The 24,848-nt window shown below is 46.9% G+C and overlaps 1 long non-coding RNA gene across 1 annotated transcript; it reads right to left on the bottom strand.

Annotated features, from left to right (window-relative positions):
• Positions 1-1,968: 1,968 nt before the first annotated feature.
• Positions 1,969-21,764, bottom strand: LOC147081269 (uncharacterized). Its single transcript, XR_015076754.1, has 3 exons — positions 21,644-21,764; positions 3,328-3,396; positions 1,969-2,176 (listed from the first exon to the last, which is right to left on the bottom strand). It is a non-coding gene; the product is annotated as an uncharacterized LOC147081269 (long non-coding RNA).
• Positions 21,765-24,848: the final 3,084 nt, after the last annotated feature.

Raw genomic sequence — 24,848 nt, 5'->3', positions numbered from 1 at the left:
CTGTCTGATACTGCTCACACACTGTCTGATACTTCACACACACTGACTGATACTGCACACACACTGACTGATACTTTACACACACTGACTGATACTGCTCACACACTGTCTGATACTGCTCACACACTGTCTGATACTTCACACACACTGACTGATACTGCACACACACTGACTGATACTTCACACACACTGACTGATACTGCTCACACACTGTCTGATACTTCACACACACTGACTGATACTGCACACACACTGACTGATACTGCACACACACTGACTGATACTGCTCACACACTGTCTGATACTTCACACACACTGACTGATACTGCACACACACTGACTGATACTGCACACACACTGACTGATACTGCACACACACTGACTGATACTGCACACACACTGACTGATACTGCACACACACTGACTGATACTTCACACACACTGACTGATACTGCACACACACTGACTGATACTGCACACACACTGACTGATACTGCACACACACTGACTGATACTTCACACACACTGACTGATACTGCACACACACTGACTGATACTGCACACACACTGACTGATACTGCACACACACTGACTGATACTGCATACACACTGACTGATACTGCACACACACTGACTGATACTTCACACACACTGACTGATACTGCACACACACTGACTGATACTTCACACACACTGACTGATACTGCACACACACTGACTGATAATTCACACACACTGACTGATACTGCACACACACTGACTGATACTGCACACACACTGACTGATACTGCGCACACACTGACTGATACTGTGCACACACTGACTGATACTGTGCATACACTGACTGATATTACACACACACTGACTGATACTGCACACACACTGACTGATACTACACACACACTGACTGATAATTCACACACACTGACTGATACTGCACACACACTGACTGATAATTCACACACACTGACTGATACTACACACACTGACTGATACTGTGCACACACTGACTGATACTGTGCACACACTGACTGATATTACACACACACTGACTGATACTGCACATACACTGACTGATACTGCACACACACTGACTGATAATTCACACACACTGACTGATACTGCACACACACTGACTGATACTGCACACACACTGACTGATACTGCACACACACTGACTGATACTGCGCACAGACTGACTGATACTGCACACACACTGACTGATACTGCACACACACTGACTGATACTGCACACACACTGACTGATACTGCACACACACTGACTGATACTGCATACACACTGACTGATACTGCACACACACTGACTGATACTTCACACACACTGACTGATACTGCACACACACTGACTGATACTGCACACACACTGACTGATACTGCACACACACTGACTGATAATTCACACACACTGACTGATACTACACACACTGACTGATACTGTGCACACACTGACTGATACTGTGCACACACTGACTGATATTACACACACACTGACTGATACTGCACACACACTGACTGATACTGCACACACACTGACTGATAATTCACACACACTGACTGATACTGCACACACACTGACTGATACTGCACACACACTGACTGATACTGCACACACACTGACTGATAATTCACACACACTGACTGATACTACACACATTGACTGATACTGTGCACACACTGACTGATACTGTGCACACACTGACTGATATTACACACACACTGACTGATACTGCACACACACTGACTGACAATTCACACACACTGACTGATACTTCATACAGACTGTATCGTCTGAACATTATTCAGACTGACTGAATCTCTCTTCGGATTCGATGCTGACTTTGGATGTCATTTCCTGCACCCGCTGCAAATCAATTACTTCCAAATCTATTTGTTGCCGCCCCGGGGCAGAACACCACGTGTAGTAAAGGAGCCAATCACCAACCTGTAAATTCTAGCGCCCCGGAGCTCCACTTGTACCAGATGTTCTCTCCGTTCTTCGTCTCACTGTGCTCCATTTCTCCTTTGGGAGCCAGGATGTCGGCCCACGCTTGGCATTCCTGAAGCATCTCCTTGTTGTAGACTAGTGCGGGTGTTGAGTGAAGCCTCCTGTACTCGTTGTGAGCGTCCAACGCCTCCACCTCAAATTTCGATAGTTCTGGAAATGGATGGCAGCCACTGTGGCGTTAATGGGGACCCTGGTACATCAGCACAGTATCCATTCCACCCTCCCAGTCCCTGCTGCCTGCCTGGCCAGTTGTGGTCCAGCCCAACACAAATAACTCGATCTGTGTATGGAACACGTATGGACTGCGCTGAAAATGAGTATCGTCTCTAATCCTATCCACCCCTCCCCCCCACCCCACTTTGCTCCTTCTCCCATTCCCCTCCTTCCTCACATCCCGGCCGTAGCTCAGTGGGCAGCACACTCACTTCCGAGTCGGTAGGTCGTGGGTTCAAGTTCCACTCCAGAGACTTGAACACATAATGCAGGCTGACACTCCAGTGCAGTGCTGAGGGAGTGCTGCACTGTCGGAGGCGCCGTCTATCGGATGAGATGTTAAACCGAGGCCCCATCTGCTCTCTCAGGTGGACGTAAAAGATCCCATGGCGCTATTTCAAAGAAGAGCAGGGGAGTTCTCCCCAGTGTCCTGGACAATATTTATCCCTCAACCAACATCTGGTCTTTATCACATTGCTGTTTGTGGGAGCTTGCTGTGCGCGTTTCCTATATTACAACAGTGACTAGACTTCAAAGTCATTCATTGGCTGTAACGCATTTTGGGACGTCCTGAAAGGCATTATAGAAATGCAAGTTCTTTCTTTTTACCTCCTCTCTCCCTCTTTCCTGTCTACCCCTCCCCCTCTACATACTTCTCCACCCCACTCCCCTCCCGGCCTCACTCTCACTCCTGTCCCCCTACACCTCACGTCCCGGCTCACGAGGGGTGTCATCACCACCCAGCTCAAACAATGGCATGATGGGGGTAGGGCTGGGGATGGGGGGTTGCTCTGACACACCACATACCCCACGCCACTCCCGACACACTTCTACTGCAGTGGGCAGCCTCCGTCAGCAGTGGTGCGGCCTATCCAAGTGGAGCGGCCTGCCCCCTGACCCCAACAGCGCTGCCCTCATGGGCCTTCACCAGCCCACTTCTCTTTTATAGTGGCACTTTTCCGAGTGCCCCAACACAGCAGCACCCGAAGGAGCAGGGAAGCGCTCTCTGAAACTGCACATCACAGACACTGGGCTAGCTGTGACTCCTCACTCAGCCATCGAATGGAAATGGGTCGATTAACACCTACCTGTCTCGTCACCCATGTCAGCTCCTCAGTGTTCTGTTGGTTCAACACTGCGTCTCAGAAGTAGTCCGTCTGTAGAACAGGAATACAATCACTGGAAAAGATCGCTAGCCGAGAACGCTCAATACAGACTATTGAATAAATATAAGATAGTCACTAATAAATCCAATAGGGAACGCTGGAGTAACTTCTTTACCCAGAGAGTGAGGAGAATGTGGAACTTGCTACCACAAGGAGGAGTTGAGGCAAATAGCGCAGATACATTTAAGGGGAAGCAAGATAAACACATGAGGGAGAAAGGAATAGAAGGATATAAAAGAAAAACTTGCATTCCTATAGCACCTTTCACAACCACGGATGTCTCAAAGTGCATTACAGCCAATGAAGTACTTTTGAAGTGGAGTCACTGTTGTAATGTGGGAAACGCAGCAGCCAATTTGCGCACAGCAAGCTCCCACAAACCGCAATGTGATAATGACCAGATAATCTGTTTTAGTGATATTAATTGAGTGATAAACATTGGCCAGGACACCAGTTTAGCGTCTCACCCGAAAGACGGCACCTCCGACAGTGCATCGCTCCCTCAGCACTGTACTGGAGTGTCAGCCTGAATTTATGTGCTCAAGTCCCTGGAGTGGGACTTGAACCCACAACCATCTGACTCAGAGGCGAGAGTGAGAGCAGTGAGCCACAGGGTTATGCTGAGATCACAGACCTTCCCTTTTGTTCTTTCCTCTCCTCCCACTTTTCCCAGCCCCTGCTTAAAACCCGTTAAATCTCTAACTTTTTCCAGTTCTGATGAAAGGTCATCGACCTGAAACGTTAACTCTGTTTCTCTCTGCACAGATGCTGCCTGACCCGTTGAGTATTTCCAGTATTTTTTGTTTTTATTTCACTGTTATACCTGGGCAGGATATGGCATAGAATAAAAACACAGTTCTCAGTTCTGAAGGAATGCAGACAACTTATGAAAACTACAGACCAACTTTGAACATGAGAAAGGTGTTGCAAAATGTTCAATATATATTGGCCCAGAAATTCGGGCCTCCACGGGTGAGTACGCACGGGGTACTCACCCGTAGGCCCAATGGAAGTGCCGGTTTCGTGCGTGCATTGCGCATGCGCGGGAAACCGGCACTTCCCTTCCCCTGAAAGAAGGGGTTCAGAGGTCGAATGCGTGCGCCGGAGAGGCAGCGCGTGGGCATCGAACTTACGCTTTTTTTCCAGGTTTTCCCGGGAGGGTAAGTCTCCAGGAGTTACACTTTTAAAAAGCAGGCGCAAGGCCTGCTTTTAACAAGGTAAGTGGTGAATTAATTAAAATTAAAACAGTTTTTCCACAGGTTTATTATTTTTAAATACTTTAAAGAAAGGTAAGTTTATTTTTAGCCCCGTTAGAAAATGTAATTAATTTTTTCAAAAAATTAAATTATTGTTTAAAATAGTTATTTCATGTAATTTATAGTTTATGAATGAAGCATTCCCTGCTACCATTGGCTCTCCATGGCCCACGTGATCCCAGGGGACGCCTCGAACTAACTGCACCCCTGGGATACGCAAGCACTGCGCGCCGGCAGTTGGAGGAGGCCCAGGATTGGAATCCCACGCGGGCCCACAGCTCAACGGCCGGCGCGCTAGGTAAGTGCAGGTCGGGGGCTTGCACCCGCGGGAAGCCCCCCAACCCGAATTTCTGGGCCAATAAGTTCTTCACCCACCTCACTATCAATCTCTAAACACGAAGAAAAGAAAATCACTAACCTGCCCATAATCCTGGCTCCCTTAAAGTAGCAGCACACACCCTACAGGGCCGCTAGCCATTGAACCACAGGCACACGCTCCTCCTACCAGACCACTGGGTAGCATTTGCAGAAAATCAGTGGCCCCAGGATTACAATTCCCAGCAGCCACCATACAAGCATTCCTCCCGCTCCCAAGCATGCACATCTGTCCTGCTGAGAACAGAGCAAGGAAAAGAGGAAGAGAAACAATGATCCAGAGTGAGAAAGAAAGTTGCATATAATGGAGTGAAAGCTGCAAGAGTACGGCAGATAGTCCATTGTCAGGAGGGCGAAAGAGAGACTATGGGAAGAGAACGTGGTTAATTTTAACCTTACCCATCTGGCGAGAAGCTGATGGGGTCAGATTGGCTGCCCATTTTACACCCAGGCCTACTTTACTTTCCATTAACTTTACATTTTCTGTCAACATACCACACACCGGTGACAATCATCAACAACAACAACATCTTGTATTTATATAGCGCCTTTAACGTAGTAAAACGTCCCAAGGCACTTCACAGGAACGTTTTCAAACAAAATTTGACACCGGAGATATTAGGGCAAAGCTTGGTCAAAGAGGTAGGTTTTAAGGAACGTCTTAAAGGAGGAAAGAGAGGTTGAGAGGCGGAGAGATTTAGGCAGGGAATTCCAGAGCTTAGGGCCTAGGCAACAGAAGGCACGGCCACCAATGGTTGAGCGATTAAAATCAGGGATGCTCAAGAGGACAGAATTAGAGGAGCACAGATATCTCGGGGGGTTGTGGGGTTGGAGGAGATTACAGAGATAGGGAGTGACGAGGCCATGGAGGAATTTGAAAACAAGGATGAAAATTTTAAAATCAAGGCGTTGCTTAACTGGGAGCCAATGTAGGTCAGCGAGCACAGGGGTGATGGGTGAACGGGACTTAGTGCGAGTTAGGACATGGGCAGCAGAGGTTTTGGATGACCTCACGTTTACGGAGGGTAGAATGTGGGGGGCCAGCCAGGAACAGTCAAGTCTAGAGGTAACAAAAGCATGGTTGAGGGTTTCAGCAGCAGATGATCTGAGGCAGGAGTGGAGTCGGGCGAGGTTATGGAGGTGGAAATAGACGGTCTTGGTGATGACGTGGATATGTGGTCGGAAGCTCATTTCGGGGTTAAATAAAACACCAAGGTGGCGAACAGTGTGGTTCAGCATCAGACAGTTGCCAGGGAGAGGGATGGAATCAGGTGGTAATTAGAAGCAGTTTGCTTCAAACTTCAGCTAATTATTTGTAACAAAAGACAGCCTCTCACTCTCTCTCTCTCTCTCAGCTTAATGCACTTTCAGAAGTTTATAGAACGCAAAACAAAACTGCCATTCAATTCCTTTTCAAATCAGGTATTTATAACCATTAAGGTTGTATTAAATTAGGTATTTATAACATAAGAACAAAAGAACATAAGAAATAGGAGCAGGAGTCGGCCATTTGGTCCCTCGAGCCTGCTCCGCCATTCAATAAGATCATGGCTGATCATCGACCTCAACTCCACTTTCCTGCACTATCCCCATATCCCTTGATTCCCTTAATATTCAAAAATCTGTCGATTTCTGTCTAGAATATACTTAACGACTGAGCCTCCACAGCCCTCTAGGGTAGAGAATTCCAAAGATTCACCACCCTCTTATTCTGAGACTGTGACCCCTGGTTCTAGACTCCCCAGCCAGGGGAAACATCCTCCCTGCATCTACCCTGTCAAGCCCTGTAAGAATTTTGTATGTTTCAATGAGATCACCCCTCATTCTTCTAAACTTTAGAGAATATAGGCCTAGTCTACTCAATCTCTCCTCATAGGACAATCCCCCCATCCCAGGAATCAGTCTGGTGAACCTTCGTTGCACTCCCTCTATGGCAAGTATATCCTTCCTTAGGTAAGGAGAACAAAACTGTACACAATACTCCAGGTGTGGTCTCACCAGGGCCCTATATAATTGCAGTAAGATGTCTTTACTCTTTCTTATACTCAAATCCTCTTGTAATAAAGCCGAACATAACATTTGCTCTCTTAATTGCTTGCTGTACCTGCATGTTAACTTTCAGTGATTCGTGTACAAGGACACCCAGGTCCCTCTGAACACCAACATTTCCCAATCTCTCACCATTTAAAAAATACTCTGCTTTTCTATTTTTCCTACCAAAGTGGATAACTTCACATTTCTCCACATTATATTCCATTTGCCATGTTCTTGTCCACTCACTTAGCCTGTCTATATCCCCTTGAAGCCTCTTTGCATCCTCCTCACAACTTACATTCCCACCCAGCTTTGTATCATCAGCAAACTTGGATAAATTACATTTGGACCCCTCATCCAAATCATTGATGTAGATTGTGAATAGCTGAGGCCCAAGCACTGATCCTTGCGGTGCCCCACTAGTTACAGCCTGCCAACCCGAACATGACCCGTTTATTCCTAATCCCTGTGTTCTGTCCGTTAACCAATCCTCAGTCCATGCTACTATATTACCCCCAATCCCATGAGCCCTAATTTTGTTTAATAAACTCTTGTGCGGCACCTTATCGAATGCCTTCTGAAAATCCAAATACACCACATCTACTGGTTCCCCCTTATCTATTCTGCTAGTTACAACCTCAAAAAACTCTAACAGATTCGTCAAACACGATTTCCCTTTCATAAATCCGTGTTGACTCTGCCCAATCCTATTATTATTTTCTAAGTGCCCTGTTACCACGTCTCTAATAATAGATTCTAGCATTTTCCCTACTACTGATGTCAGGCTAACTGGTCTGTAGTTCCCCATTTTCTCTCTCCCTCCTTTCTTAAATAGTGGGGTTACATTTTCTACCTTCCGATCCGCGGAAACCGTTCTTTCATCAATGGAATTTTGGAAGATGACAACCAATGCATCCACTATCTCTATAGCCACCTCTTTCAAAACCCTAGGATGTAGGCCATAAGGTCCAGGGGATTTATCAGCTTTCAGTCCCATTAATTTCTCCAGTCCTATTTTTTTACTAATACTAATTTCTTTCAGTTCCCCATTCTCGCTAGAGCCTTGGTTCTCCACTATTTCCAGGAAGTTTTTTGCGTCTTCTTCCGTGAAGACAGACACAAAGGACAGGATTTTAACTCAGGTGTGGGATGGTGTCGTGTTATCCGCATTTCGTGTTATCCACCCGAATCTAAATGGATGTGGGAGATTAATGCAATTTTAACTTAATTGTCCAATTGATTTCCAACGTGTGGGAACCCTTGGCAAATGGGTTTTTCATGACTGAAAGTCGCCTCCGATGATGTCATCATTGCTGCTGCATTTAAGGTCTACAGCAAGCCTTGCTTCTTCTGCAGGCTGCCAAGCTTTCTCCGTTTGGTGTGAGAGACCTGCAGGAACGATGACAAGCGGGAGGCCCAGATCAGCTCCTCGCTTCGACGAGGTGGCCCTGCAGGCATTGGTGGATGGGGCTACAGCCAACAGGGAGGTGCTCTTCCCTTCCTCAGGGAGGAAGAGGCCTCCCACTCAGACTAAGGCAGTGTGGATGCAGGTGGCTGAGGTGGTCAACTCCTTGGGAGTCACCTGCAGAACCTGGATACAGTGCAGGAAAAGATTTCATGACCTTCAGCGCACTGGAAAAATGAGTATGAATTTCCCATCACCCTCAATCTGACCCCCATTGCCTCTCCTCACCAGCACTCAGCTTCAGCAATCTCTTCCTCCACATCCCACTTGACACTGACATCCATGCACCCTTACCCATTCCCTCTCTCTATGGTCACATTCACCTAACTATTCCACCATGCAGCCCTCACACTCCCTCTCACTCTGATGCTTTGAACACAACTGACAACACACAGGGAGGGCCCTTGGTCTTGCAACCTCACTCCATCTTTGTCTCCTTCTAAGTATCTATGTTATGCAATCTCTACACTCTCCTTCATTCTCACTCAACCTCCACTTGTCTCCCTCATTGCAGGAAAAGAGAGCTCACAACAAAAGAGAGCGAGAGAGGACAGGAGGAGGGACAGCCTCAATAGCCCACCTGACCCCCTGGGAGGAGGCGGTACTGGAAATAGTGGGAATCGAGGATGATGCGCACGTGGGGGGCGGACAGATGGGTGCAACACAGCAAGCTGGTGACAGAAAAGTTTCCCATCTCTCTCTTTGACATTGCATAAGTCGCTGATAACGATTGTGAAGCTCTAACAGATGGACTTATGAGCATCTGCAAAAAGCAATGTGCATGTAGCTTTGGCATCACATCTCTGACTCTTTCCTTTACTCTCCCACAGGACCATCACAAGCATCCGTCCCCCCTAGCCAGGAAGAAGAGGCTGAGCAGCCAGACTCCTCAGAGGAAGCTGCAACCTCTGAGGGCACAGCGTCACCAGAAATCTGCGCACCCAGCACCAGCGCAGACACTCATACCTCGGTGGGACCTTAGGGACATGGAGTAGTGTTGTCAACTGGTGTATCAGAGCTCACAAGTGAGCATCAGCAGATTGTGGAGACAGGGACAGCAGTGGAGAGTCCTAGTCGGAGGGCGCAGGACTCTGCCAGCTCGGCTCAGCAGCATGTAAACCCTTTGCCTCTGGGTCCATCCATGAGATCAGCGGTGATGGAACTCCAGGCACAGATGCTGGAGTCTCTGGCAGGTGTTGTCTCTAGGGTCGCTGCGAGTATGGAGCGAATGGAGGAGTCCATAGCGAACATGAGCAGAGCCTTTGTGGAGTCATTGGCGCATGAACGCATCACCATGGAAAGGATGGCTACCTCCGTGGTAAGGATGGCTACTGTAGAGGAGAGGATGGCTACGGTAGAAGAGAGGATGGCTACGGCCATGGAGGAGCTTAGTCGCCAGGGTATGGAAAACATGGTCATTGTTCAGAATAGAATGACATCTCTTGAGGAGCGATGGGCATCTATTGAACAGAGAAACCAGACCTTCATGGAAGTCCTTCTGAGTAGGACTTCCAGTACAGAGACAGGTTCCCATGGCCCCCCTGATGTGCAGCAAGGTGCTCTCCAGCCACTTGCAGGCATGGAGGGGGAGCTGACCCATGAGAGGGAGGTTGGTGGCATACCTCAAGGAAGTGGGGGCTCCTCTCCAAGCGCTCACACTTCCATGCCACTGCAGAGCCCTTGGTCAGAGCCCCATCGGAGTCCACACCCAAGTGAGATAGGCGTCTCAACCCCTGCACAGCCGCAGGAGCAGCAGACTGTTGACGAGCCCTCACAGGCTCACAACCCCAGAGGACATCTGCCAAAGGTGTCGAGACAGGAGCAGCAAGAAAGTGACCAAGGGGCCTTCACATCTGCTGAAGCCACAGGGGAGGCAACACGTAGGAGCACGCGTAAGAGGAAAATTCTGCACAAACAGTCACAAGGGTAGTTACTTGGGTGCAATTTTGTGTTTACCGTAAAAATGCCATCACTTCGTTATTGTCCATAAAAATTCTGATGGCAAATGTTGCAGTTGTGGCGTCTGTCATTTCGCTATTGGGACTTCCACATTGAGGAATACTTGCAACTGTCAGTATGGTGGTCGGAGTGCTAGGAATCCTCTGGTTCTTGGCCATTGTCAATGCTCTGGTAAGAAGCTGCGAGGCAAAAGTGTTTGATTGACTAGGCTAAGCAAATCTGGCCAGGATGAGTGCGTTCCTTGCATCCCGGGCAGCAATGTTCTCACGTAATGCTGCCGCTGGTTGATGGGCCTCTGCAAGATGTTCGTTTTCGCCCTCCTCCTCCTCATCTGAGGAGGATATGTGAGGAGCCACTTGGTCCTCAGGAATCTGCAAGCCACGATGCTGTGCCATGTTGTGAAGTGCACAGCAAACCACGACGATTCTGGAGACCCTGGCTGCTGAGTACTGCAGGGCTCCACCTGATCTATCCAGGCATCTGAAGCGCATCTTCAGCAAACCGATGGTTTGCTTGATTATGGCTCTGGTGGACATGTGGCTGGAGTTGTAGCTCTCCTCAGCTTCATTGGATGGTCTCCTCAATAGCGTCATTAGCCATATCATCAGGGGATAGCCCTTGTCTCCAAGTAGCCATCCGTTAAGTTGGTCTGGCGGACTGAAGAGCGGAGACACACTCGACTGGCGCAGTATGAAGGAGTCATGGCAACTGCCAGGGTACTTGGCACAAACATGCAAAATTTCCTTCTTGTAGTCACACACCAGCTGAACGTTAAGGGAGTGGAAGCCCTTGCGGTTGACAAAAATACCTGGATTGCGATGGGGTGCCTTAAGGGCCACATGTGTGCAGTCAATGACGCCCTGCACCCTTGGAAAGCCTACCAGATGAGCTAATCCAACCGCTCACGCCGTGACACTTGCTCGATCCTTGGTGAAATGGATGTGATTGTGCGCGAAGGCAAAGAGGGCATCGGTTACCTGCGTGATGCAAGTGTGTGCGGCCGCCTGGGAGATGCCGCTGATGTCTGCTGCTGATCCCTGGAATGAGCCTGAGGCAAAAAAGTTGAGTGCGGTGGTGACTTTGATGGTCACTGGTGATGCTTGTCCACCTGGTCCTCTGGGCAGCAGGTCTTGCTGTATCATTGCGCAGATGTCAGTCACCACCTGTCGCGAAAGTCGGAGCCGCCTTTGGCGCTGCTGCTCAGACATGTTGAGATAGCTGACCCTGTGTCTGTAGACCCTGTTTGGGGGGTATCTCCTGCGCTGACAGGCTTCCAGGCGTTGGCCCCTTCTGGCCTGTGCAGCTTCAGGTGGGGGAGCAGCAGCCTGGCGCTCCTGCTGCTGCTGCTGTTGTTGGTGCTGCTGTTGCTCCTGGTTCTGCTGCTGCCGTGGCTGGTGCTCACGTTCCTCTAATGCCCAGATGGGAAGGAAATAAATGGCTCCCATGCTTCTGGTATATGCCTCAGTTGAGGAAGCGCTGAGTGAAGGTGGCGAGAGGAGTTTCCCAGGAGGTCACACTGGAGATGGGTGTCAGGCTCCAACCTTCCACAGGTGTGGTTAAGCCTTCTAAAAGTTGCCCCAGACCTGAGACCACTAAGTCCTGCCACCTGCAAATGATGGCTGATCAAATCTCCTCTTTAATGGTTGACCTGCAGTTGATAATCCAATAGGGCTCCCGCCAGGTTTCACCATTGTGTTTCCCACCAGGCGTGTTTCACATGGGAAAAGGGTTAAAATCGCAAGGGCATTTTAAAATAGGATTATAGAGGCCATTTAGTGCTTGTTAAAGGCCTTAACGACCAGTCCTGCCTATTGGATGCGGGACGGAGTCGGGACCATCAGACACGACTGAGTTAAAATTGCTCGGAGTCAGGAACCAGGCGGGGGGGGGGGGTCCCGCACGCCAGTTTTTGCGATTTTAACCCCCCACATGCCTCCAATCCCGCCTCCACGGCTCAATGAAAATCCTGCCCAAAGTATTTGTTTAATTTCTCTGCCATTTCCTTATTCCCCATTATAATTTCTCCTGTCTCAGCCTGTAAGGGACCCGCATTTACTTTCGCTAATCTTTTCCCTTTACATACCTATAGAAGCTTTTAGTCTGTTTTTATGTCTCTCGCTAGTTTACCCTCATATTCTATTTTCCCTTTCTTTATCAATTTCTTGGTCCTCCTTTGCTGAATTCTAAAATCCTCCCAATCCTCAGGCTTACTGCTCTTTCGGCAACATTACAAGCTTCTTCCTTTGATCTAATGCTATCTTTAACTTCTCTTGTTAGCCACGGTTGGACCACTTTTCCTGTAGGGTTTTTGTGCCTTAAAGGAATGTATATTTGTTGTAAATTATGTATTAATTCTTTAAATGCTAGACATTGCTCGTCCACTGTCATACCTTTTAATGTAGTTTCCCAATCTACCTTAGCCAACTCGCCCCTCATACCTACGTAGTTTGCTTTGTTTAGATTTAAGACCCTAGTTTCAGATTCCTAAATCACTTTCAAAATTAATATAAAATTCTATCATATTATGGTCACTCTTTCCTAAAGGTCCCTTTACTAGAAGGTTATTAATTAACCCTTTCTCATTGCACAATACTAAATCTAAAATAGCCTGTTCCTTAGTTGGTTCCTCAATATACTGATCTAGAAAACTATCTTGTATACATTCCATGAATTTGTCCTCCACACTATTACTGCAAATTTGGTTTGTCCAGTCGATATGTAGATTAAAGTCCCCCATGTTTCCTGTATTACACTTGATACATACCCCTCTAATTTCCTGATTTATACACTGCCCTACATTACAACTACTGTTTGGGGGCCTATAAACAACTCCCACCAATGTTTTCTGCCCCTTGCTGTTTCTTAGCTCCACCCAAACTGATTCTACTTCTTGATTTTCGGAGCTAAGATCCTTTCTCTCTACTGTCTTTACCCCATCCTTTATTATCAGGGCTACCCCTCCTCCTTTTCCATTTTGCCCATCTCTTCTAAAAGTTAAGTTTCCTGGAATATTTAGTTCCCAATCTTGCCCACTTTGCAACCACGTCTCCGTTATGGCTATTAGATCAAACCTATTCATTTCTATCTGCATTATTAATTCACCTATTTTGTTGTGAATGCTTCACGCATTCATATATAGTGCCTTTAGCTTTGACTTTTTTTCTATTTTTCCCTGATGTCACCTTAGTCACTGCTGTTACTCTCTCTGTCCCTTCCTGACCCACTCTGCTTATTTTTATGCAAAACTCTGCTCAACTCTAGAGCCTTGACATTTCTCTTGCTGCTTTTAAATTTATTCTTTCCTGAATCCTCCCATCACCCCCAACACCCCCCCCCCCTTCATTAGTTTAAAGCCCTGTCTACTGCCCTAGTTATTCAGTTTGCCAGGACACTGGTCCCAGCCCGGTTTAAGTGGAGCCCGTCCCAACAGAATAGCTCCCTCTTTCCCCAGTACTGGTGCCAGTGCCCTATGAAGCAAAATCCCTGCCTCCCACACCACCCTTTGAGCCACGCATTTAACCTTCTAATCTGCTTATCCCTATTCAAATTGGCGTGTGGCTTGGGTAACAATCCAGAGATTATTACCTTTGAGGTTCTGCTTTTTAATTTGGACCCCAACTCCTCAAACTCTCTCAGTAGAACCTCATTCCTAGTTCGACCTATGTCGTTGGTTCCTACATGGACCACAACAACTGGATCCTCCCCCTCCCACTCCAAGTTCTTCTCCAGCCACGTGGAGATGTCTTTAACCCTGGCACCGAGCAGGCAACACAACCTTCGGAACTCCCAGTCGCGGCTGCAGAGAACAGTATCTATCTCCCTGACTATACTGTCCCCTACCACAACTACATTCCCTTTCACTCCCTGCACCTGAATGGCCTCCTGCACCATGGTGCCATGGTCAACTTGCTCATCCATCCTGCAGGCTTTTCCCTCATCCACACAGGCAGCAAGAACTTCACACCTGTTGGATAAGGACAAATGCTGAGGCTCCTCCAGCACTGTACTTGGGGTCCCCTTACCTACCTGAGTCACAGTCACACCCTCCTGTCCCTGACCACTAACCAGACCTGTACCTAAGGGGTGTGACTGCCCCTTGCATCAAAGTGTCCAGGTAACTCTCCCCCGCCCCGATGCCCTACAATGTCTGCACCTCAGACTCCAGCTCAACCAGGCAGCATTCTAGTAAAGAATGAAAGACTTGCATTTATACAGCACCTTTCATGGCCACTAGTCCAGGTCATCTGTTTTAGTGGTGTTGATTGAGGGATAAATATTGGCCAGGACACCGGGGATAACTCCCCTGCTCTTCTTCGAAATAGTGCCATGTGATCTTTTACGTCCAGCTGAGAGAGCAGGCGGGGCCTCGGTTTAACGTCTCATCTGAAAGACGGCACCTCCGACAGTGCAGCACTCCCTCAATAATGAATCTGTGTTATACCCTCTCTAAACCCTCAATGTTCTTGTTATAGTGTGGAGCCCAATACAGCACACAGTACTCGAACTGAAGTCTATTAAGGTTTTACACAGGCTCATCATTACCTCTTGTCTTTTCTATTCTATACGTCTTGTGATAAAACCTAGATTTCCATTTGCCTTTTTTCACAGACTTATCAACCTGAGATATTGCCTTTGATATCCTGTGAACCTGTTCCCCAATCCCTCTGCTCTTCCAGAGCCCCGAGCCTACTTCCAGTCACAGTATAATTACTGCTGGTAGTTTTTTCACCTCACAATTACTGATATTGAATTCCATCTCCACTTTTGAGCTCATTTCGCATCTTATCAACAGCCCTCTGCGACTTAATTTGGTTTTCTAAGCAATTGACTATACCCCCTATTTAGGCATCATCTGCAAATTTCAACACCACTCCCTCTCGACCTATGTCCAAATCATTGATGTGCACAGAGAACAGAAGTGGCCCTAGAACAGAACCCTGTGGGCCACCACCCGCCACTTTGAAAATCTGCCCTTAATTCCTACCCTTTGTTTTCTCCTTCCTGAACATTTATTACCCCAGTTTGCTAACCTCCCTCTAATTCAATACCCGTTAATCTTCTCTAGTAATCTCCCATGTGGCACCGTGTCAAAGCTTTCCTAAAGTCCACCTCCTCTCCTCCATCTACCAGGTGTGTTACCTCCTCAAAGAATTCTATGAGATTTTGTCAAGCACGATCATCCCTTTTAAATATCATGCTGTCTACTTACATAGAAGATAGGAGCAGGAGTAGGCCATTCGGCCCCTCGAGCCTGCTGCACCATTCAATGCGATCATGGCTGATCATCCAAGTTCAGTACCCGGTCCCTGCTTTTTCCCCATATCCCTGGATCCCTTTAGTCTTAAGACACATATCCAAATCCTTCTTGAATATATTTAATGAATTGGCCTCTACTGCCTTCTGTGGTAGAGAATTTCACAGGTTCACCACTCTCTGGGTGAAGAAATTCCTCCTCATCTCAGTCCTAAATGGCCTACCCGTTATCCTTAGACTGTGACCCCTGGTTCTGGACTCCCCGACCATCGGGAACATCCTTCCTGCATCTAGCCTGTCCAGTCCTGTCAGAATTTTATAAGTTTCAATGAGATCCCCTCTCATTCTTCTAAACTCCAGCGAGTACAAGCCCAATCGACCCAATCTCTCCTCATATGTCATTCCTGCCATCCCAGGTATCAGCCTGGTGAATCTTCGCTGAACTCCTTCCATGGCAAGAACATCCTTCCTCAGATAAGGCGACCAAAACTGCACACAATACTCAAGATGTGGTCTCACCAAAGCCCTGTACAACTGGAGCAAGACATCCTTGTTCTTGTACTCAAACCCTCTCGCTAAGAAGGCCAACATACCCTTTGCCTTCTTAAGCGCCTGCTGCACCTGCATGCTTACCTTCAGCGACTGGTGCACAAGGACACGCAGGTCTCGTTGCACTTCCCCTTCTCCCAATCTATTGCCATTCAGATAATTATCTGCCTTCCTGTTTTTGCCACCAAAGTGGATAACCTCACATTTATCCACGTTATATTGCATCTGCCATGCTTCTGCCCAATCACCCAACCTGTCCAAATCATCCTGGAGTTTCTCGGCATCCTCCTCACAGCACACACGCCCACCCAGCTTTGTGCCGTCTGCAAATTTGGAGACATTACGTCTAGTTCCCTTGTCTAGATCATTAATATATATTGTGAATAGCTGGGGTCCTAGCACCGATCCCTGCGGTACCCCACTAGTCACTGCCTGCCACTCAGAAAAAGACCAGTTTATTCCAACTCTTTGCTTTCTGTCTGCCAACCAGTTCTCTATCCAAGTCAGTACCTTGCCCCCAATCCCATGTGCCTAACTTTACACGCTAATCTCTTATGCGGGACCTTATCGAAAGCCTTCTGAAAGTCCAAATACACCACATCCACTGGTTCTCCCTTATCTATTTTACCAGTTACATCCTCAAAAAATTCCAGTAGATTAGTCAAGCACGATTTACCTTTTGTAAATCCATGTTGACTTTGTCCAATCCTGTCACTGTTTTCCAAGTGCTCTGCTATTACATCTTTTATAATGGACTCTAGCATTTTCCCCACTACCGATGTCAGGCTTACCGGTCTGTAATTCCCCGTTTTCTCTCTACCACCTTTTTTGAATAGTGGGGTAACATTAGCTACCCTCCAATCCATGGGTACTGTTCCAGATTCCATCGAATGTTGGAAGATGATCAGCAATGCATCTACTATTTCTAGGGCCACTTCCTTAAGTACCCTAGGATGTAGATTATCAGGCCCTGGGGATTTATCGGCCTTCAATCCCATCAATTTCCCTAACACCATTTCCCTACAAATACTGATTTCTTTCAGTTCCTCCCTTTCATCAGACCCTATGTTCCCTGACATCTCTGGGAGGTTATTTGTGTCCTCCTTTGTGAAGACAGAACCAAAATATGTATTTAATTGGTCTGCCATTTCTTTGTTCCCCATTATAAATTCCCCTGATTCTGACTGCAAGGGACCTACGCTTGACTTCACCAATCTTTTTCTCTTCACATATCTATAAAAGCTAACAATTTTCTCTTTATTCAGATACATGGTAATTTCATCCTTAATTAAAGACTAAAAGTTTCCCTCCCACAGATGTTAAGCTAACTGCTCTGTAATTAACCAGATTAGCTCTGCCCCTGTTTAAAAATGAGTTCTACAATGGCCAATCTCCGTTTTCGCGGCACACATCCACACTCAATAGAGCCTGAAATATTATTTCTAGGGCCTCAGCAATTTATTCCCACACCTCCCTCAGGATCCTAAGATTATTTTTAATTCATCCTCGGGATGTGGGTGCCACTGGCTAGGCCGGCATTTATTGCCCTTGTTGCCCTTGAGAAGGTGGTGGTGGGCCTTCTTCTTGAACCACTGCAGTCCGTGTGGTGAAGGTGCTCCCACAGTGCTGTTAGGGAGGGAGTTCCAGGATTTTGACCTAGCGACGATGAAGGAACGGCCGATATATGTCCAAGTCGGGATGGTGTGTGACTCGGAGCAGAACCTGGAGGTGATGGTATTGCTGCCCATGCGCCTGCTGCCCTTGTCCTTCTAGGTGGTGGAGTTCGCAGATCTGTGAGGTGCTGCCAAAGAAGGCTTGGTGAGTTGCGACAGTGCATCTTGTAGATGGTATACACTGCAGCCACGGTGCACTGGTGGTGGAGGAACTGGATGTTTAAGCTGGTGGATGAGGTGCTGATCAAATGGATTGCTTTGTCCTGGATGGTGTCGAGCTCCTTGACTGTTGTTGCTGTTGCACCCATCCAGGCAAATTGAAGAGTATTCCATCACACTCCTGACTTGTGCCTTTTAGGTGGTGGAGAGGTTTCAGGGAGTCAGCAGGTGAGTCACTCGTCACAGAATACCCAGCCTCCGACCTGCTCTAGTAGCCATGACATTTATGTGGCTTGTCCAATTGAATTTCTGGTCAATGGCAAGCCCCAGGATTTTGATGGTGGAGGATTCATTGAATGTCAAGTGGAGGTGGTTAGACTCTCTCTTGTTGGAGATGGTCATTGCCAGGAACTTGTGAGGTGCTAATGTTACTTGCCACTTATCAGCCCAAACCTGGATTTTGTCCAGGTCTTGCTGCATGCGGGCATGGACTGCTTCATTATCTGAGGACTTGCGAATGGAATTGAACACTGCAATCATCAGCGAACAGCCCCACTTCTGACCTTATGATGGAGGGAAGGTCATTGATGGAGCAGCTGAAGATATTTGGGACTAGGACGTTGTCCTGAGGAACTCCTGCAGCGATGTCCTGGGGCTGTGATTGGCCTCCAACCACCACAACCATCTTCCTTTGATCCAGGTATGAGTCCAGCCACTGGAAAGTTTCCCCCAGATCCCCAATGACTTCACTTTTACTAGAGCTCCTTGGTGCGACACTTGGTCGAATGCTGCCTTGATGTCAAGGGCAGTCACTCTCACCTCTGAAATTCAGCTCTATTGTCCATGTTTGGACCAAGACTGTAATGTGGTCTGGAGCCGAGTGGTCCTGGCAGAACCCAAACTGGGCATCGGTGAGCAGGTTATTGGTGAGTAAGTGCTACTTGATGACTCCTTTCATCACTTTGCTGATGATTGAGAGCAGGCTGATAATTGGTCGGATTGGATTTGTCCTGCTTTTTGCAGACAGGACATACCTGGGCTGTTTTCCACAGTGTCGGGTAGATGCCAGTTTTGTAGCTGTACTGGAACAGCTTCACCAAGTTGGCACCTCATTTTCAGGTGCTGCTCCTGGCATGATCTTCTACACTCCTCATTGAAGTAGGGTTGATCCCCTGGCTTGATGGTGATGGAGGAGTGAGGGATATGCTGGACCATGAGGCTACAGATTGTGGTGGAATACAATTCTGCTGCTGCTGATGGCCCACAGCGCCTCATGGATGCCCAGTTTTGAGCTGCTAGATCTGTTCTGAATCTATCAACAACAACTTGCATTTATATAGCATATTTAACGTAGTTATCAAAATTATTCCATTTAGCACAGTGGTAGTGCCATATAACATGATGGAGGGTGTCCTCAGTTTGAAGATGGGAGTTGGTCTCCACAAGGACTGTGCGGTGGTCACTGCTACCGATGCTGTCATAGATAGATACATTCCGCGACAGGTTGATTGGTAAGGTCGAGGTCCAGTAGGTTATTTCCTCATGTTGGTTCTCTCACCCCCTGCTACAAGTATAGTCTGACAGTTATGTCCTTCAGAACTCGGCCAGCTCGGTCACTGGTGGTACTACCAAGCCACTCTTAATGATAGGCATTGAGGTCCCCCGTCCAGAGTACATTCTGTGCCCTTGCTACCCTCAGCACTTCCTCCAAGTGGTGTTTAACATGTAGGAATGCTGATTCATCAGCTGAGGGAGGACGGTAGGTGGTAATCAGCAGGAGGTTTCCTTGCCTATGTCTGACCTGAAACCATGAGACTTCACGTAGTCTGGAGTCAATGTTGAGGACTCCCAGGGTCACTCACTCCCACTCCCCACCCACCGACTGTATACCACCCACCTGGGGGTCCCTCTCTTTGGTGGCTCTGTCTGACTCTGCCAGTGGGACAGGACATACCCGGGGATGATGATGGAGGACATATCCTGTTGTCTTCCCTTAGCTTAACTAACTTATCTAAAATGTCCTTTGTATCCACAATCATATCAGGCATCTTGCACTCACCCACTTCTGGATTCACCTGCTCTCTGATATCCTTCTCTTTAGTAAAAACTTACGCAAAGTACTTATTAAATACTCCATCAGTTCTTTTGATCATCCTCTACAAATTGCCAATCTGTTCCTCTCAGGGGTCCCACCTTGCTTTGAATAACTCTCTTTCTGCCGATGTATCTGTTAAATAGCTTGGTTCCTTCTGATGTTTTTGGATAATTATCCTCATACCCCCTCTTAGCTTTCATTGTCTCTTAACTTCTTTCTTATTTCCGTATATTCTCATTGAATTTCACAGCACAGGAACAGGCCTTTGGGCCCAACGGGTTTGTGCCGGTGGTTGCCCTCCAACCCGCTTCAGCTAACCCCATTAGCACACCCTTCCTCTACTTGTAAGAAGTCACACACCAGGTTATAGTCCAACAGCTTTATTTGAAATCACAAGCTTTCGGAGCGCTGCTCCTTCGTCAGGTGAAGTGGAGAAATGCATAAAGACACAGCTTATATAGTCAGAGAATCATGTCAGATGTTTACAGGTAATGTTTCCAACTGCCATTTATCACACCTCGGCAGAGAGATAATCACAGCAATCAAAGGTGTGAATGGTGTCCAAACCAGAAGGAGCAGCGCTCCGAAAGCTTGTGGTTTCAAATAATTCTGTTGGACTATAACCTGGTGTTGTGTGACTTCTTACATTTGTCTACCCCAGTCCAACTCCGGCATCTCCACACCATTCCTCTACTTGGTTCATCATCAGTATTATTCCTCTAGTCCCGATAGGCACTCTTCCTCATTTTGTTTATTGGTATCTAACCGCTTTCATTTATCCATGACATCCTGAAACTACTAGACATTTCTTTTTGAATGCCATGTGCTTATTCTGTACCTTCGCCATTTGTGTTTGGAAACATTCTCACTGTCGCCCTGCCGGGATTGAAATGTTATCAGTTTTAGTCAGTGTTTAATCATTCAGATGGTATTTGATGTAACTTTTCAGCAGTGAACTGCATTTTTTTTAAGTGTCTTTTATAGATTTTACAAGTTGTTTTTTTTGGGGGGGGGCGGGGTGGAGTCTCCTCCCCTTTTTACTGTGGGCCAGTCACCCCCCCCCCCCCCTCACCTCAGCCCACTCACTCTCCATCTCTCTCCAGGCTGCTCTCGGCTTCTCGTTCTCCGGGTGACTTTCCCCACTCCTGCTGGATCTGAAATCAGTAAAGTCTCCACTCGCCCAGTTACTATAAGCATTCCAGTCACTCGGGGATTTGTAACCATTCAGCTCCCCAGTCTCTCGGGTATTTACAATGATTGCGGTTTCTATTTACTATAACCCCCCTCATGTCCGCATTCAGGCGGGTATTTATTAATCCCACTGCATCTCATCGCTCGGGTATTTATAAAACTTCAGCACCCTGTTCTCCCGGGTATTTATAATCCCCATAGTACTTGTCCTATCTGGGATTTCTCTTACCTCAGTACTCCAGCCCACACTATTCCCGAGACTCGCTGATCCAGAATGCTGATGTCCAACTCCGGGTGTCTGATTAGCCTAACTCCGCGTCCTGAACTCACGGTCATCTGTTCGTCACTATCGCTGCTCCCCCCTCGTCACTATCAGTATCACTGTCCCCTCCTCAACCTCACAACAAGCCCAGTGTCAACCACCATCTCTACCACCTCCTGTACTGTTACTCAGGTCAGTATCTCAGCTCAGCGTCTCACTCCCGTCAGATTCACCCCCCACCCACCCTGTATTATCCTCCCACTCCAGGGACTTGAGCACAAAAATTTGGGCTGACACTCCAGTGCAGTGCTGAGGGAGTGCTGCACTGTCAGAGGTGCCGTCTTTCAGATGAGAGGTTAAACCGAGGTCCCGTCTCACTCTCTCGGGTGGAAATAAAAGATCCCACGGCACTATTTCGAAGAGCAGGGGAGTTATCCCCAGTGTCCTGGCCAATATTTATCCCTCAATAAACCTCACTAAAACAAATTATCTGGTCATTATCACATTGCTGTTTTGTGGGAGCTTGCTGTGCACAAATTGGCTGCTGCGTTTCCTACATTACAACAGTGATTACACTTCAAAAAGTACTTCATTGGCTGTAAAGCGCTTTGGGACGTCCGCTGGTCGTGAAAGATGCTATAGAAATACAAGTCTTTCTTTTATTTCACTCATCAATATCTCACTCCAGTCAGTATCACCCCCTGTATTATTACCCAGGTCGGGTGTGTGTAACATATGGTGTTTGAGACAGTTATAGGCCCAGATATTTACGGGCAAGTGGGGAGGGGGCAACTGTCAGTGGCTGGGAAACCCAGAACTGCCGGGAACGTGGAGGTCCTGCAGAATTTAACGGCAGAACCACATCAGAATTTTTTTTCACTGTTGGAATGAGTGACCATAACATGGTTGAATTCCATATTCAATTAGAGGGTGAGAAGGTTGGATCTCAAACAAGCGTGCTAAGCTTGAATAAAGGAGACTATGAAGGTATGAGAGCGGAATTGAGTAGAGTGGATTGGGAAAATAGATTAAAGGGTAAGACGATACATGATCAGTGGTGTACATTTAAGGAGTTATTTTACAACTTCCAAAAAAAAAATATTCCACTGAGAAGAAAAGGGTGTAAAAGAAAAGACAGCCATCCATGGCTAAGTAAAGAAATTAAGGATAGTATTCGACTAAAAACAAGGGCATATAAGGTAGCCAAATCTAGTGGGAGGATAGAGGATTGGGAAAAATTTAAAAGACAGCAAAAAATAACAAAAAGATTGATTAAGAAAGGGAAGATAGATTATGAAAGTAAATTAGCAAAAAATATAAAAACAGACAGTAAGAGTTTTTATAGTTATATAAAAAGAAAAAGGGTGGCTAAAGTAAATGTTGATCCCTTAGAGGATGAGACCGGGAAATTAATGGTGGGAAATATGGAGATGGCAAAAACACTGAATAAATATTTTGTATCAGTCTTTACAGTAGAGGACACTAAAAATATCCCAACACTGGACAAACAGGGGGCTATAGGGGGGGGGGGAGGAGCTAAACACAATCAAAATCACTAAGGAAGTGGTACTCGGTAAAATAATGGGACTCAAGGCGGATAAATCACCTGGACCGGATGGCTTACATCCTAGGGTCTTGAGGGAAGTGGCGGTAGGGATTGTGGATGCATTAGTAATAATTCTCCAAAACTCCCTGGACTCAGCAAAGGTCCCGGCAGACTGGAAAACTGCTAATGTAACACCCTTATTTAAAAAGGGCAGTAGACAGAAGGCTGGAAACTATAGACCGGTTAGCCTAACATCTGTGGTAGGTAAAATTTTGGAGTCCATTATTAAGGAGACAGTAACAGGACATTTGGATAATCATAATTTAATAGGACAAAGTCAGCATGGTTTTATGAAGGGGAAGTCATGTTTGACAAATTTGCTGGAGTTCTTTGAGGAAGTAACATATAGGGTGGATAAAGGGGAACCAGTGGACGTAGTGTATTTAGACTTCCAAAAAGCATTTGACAAGGTGCCACACAAAAGTTTATTGCTTAAGATAAAAAATCACAGGATTGGGGGTAATATTCTGGCATGGATAGAGGATTGGCTATCTAACAGAAGGCAGAGAGTTGGGATAAATGGTTCATTCTCAGACTGGCAATCAGTAACTAGTGGTGTTCCGCAGGGGTCAGTGCTGGGTCCCCAACTCTTTACAATCTATATTAACGATTTGGAGGAGGGGACCGAGTGTAACATATCAAAGTTTGCAGATGATACTAAGATGGGAGGGAAAGTAGTGAGTGAGGAGGACATAAAAAACCTGCAAGGGGACATAGACAGGCTAAGTAAGTGGGCAGAGATTTGGCAGATGGAATACAATACTGGAAAGTGTGAGGTTATGCACTTTGGCAGGAAAAATCGTAGAGCAAGTTATTGTCTTAATGGCAAGAAACTGGAAAGTACTGAAGTACAAAGGGATCTGGGGGTCCTGGTGCACGAAACTCAAAAGGTTAGTATGCAGGTGCAGCAAGTGATTAAGAAGGCCAATGGAATGTTGGCTTTCATTGCTAGGGGGATAGAATATAAAAATAGGGAGGTATTGCTTCAGTTGTATAAGGTATTGGTGAGACCGCACCTGGAATACTGCGTACAGTTTTGGTGTCCATACTTAAGAAAAGACATACTTGCCCTCGAGTCAGTACAAAGAAGGTTCACTCGGTTAATCCCAGGGATGAGGGGATGGACGTATGAGGAGAGGTTGAGCAGATTGGGACTTTACTCATTGGAGTTCAGAAGAATGAGAGGCGATCTTATTGAAACATATAAGATTGTGAAGGGGTTGGATCGGGTGGATGCGGGATGTTCCCGATGATGGGTGAAACTAGAACTAGGGGACATAGTCTTAGAATAAGGGGCTGCTCTTTCAAAATTGAGATGAGGAGGAACTACTTCACTCAGAGGGTGGTAGGTCCATGGAATATGCTGCCCCAAAAAGCTGTAGAAGCAACATCATTACATAAATTTAAAACAGAAATAGACAGTTTCCTAGAAGTAAAGGGAATTAAGGGTTACGGGGAGTGGGCAGGAATTTGGACATGAGTCTAGGTTCGGATCGGACATAGCCCTGTGGGTAGTGGAGCGGGCCCAGGGGCCGTGTAGCCTGATCCTGCTCCTATTTCGTGTGT

This window comes from Somniosus microcephalus, unplaced genomic scaffold (genome assembly GCF_052327205.1).
Source record: "Somniosus microcephalus isolate GS21.2 unplaced genomic scaffold, FLI_Smic_1.0 scaffold604, whole genome shotgun sequence".
Taxonomy (NCBI): domain Eukaryota; kingdom Metazoa; phylum Chordata; class Chondrichthyes; order Squaliformes; family Somniosidae; genus Somniosus; species Somniosus microcephalus.
The sequence above is the reverse complement of the archived record's forward strand: the minus strand, read 5'-3'. Positions and strand labels throughout refer to the sequence as shown.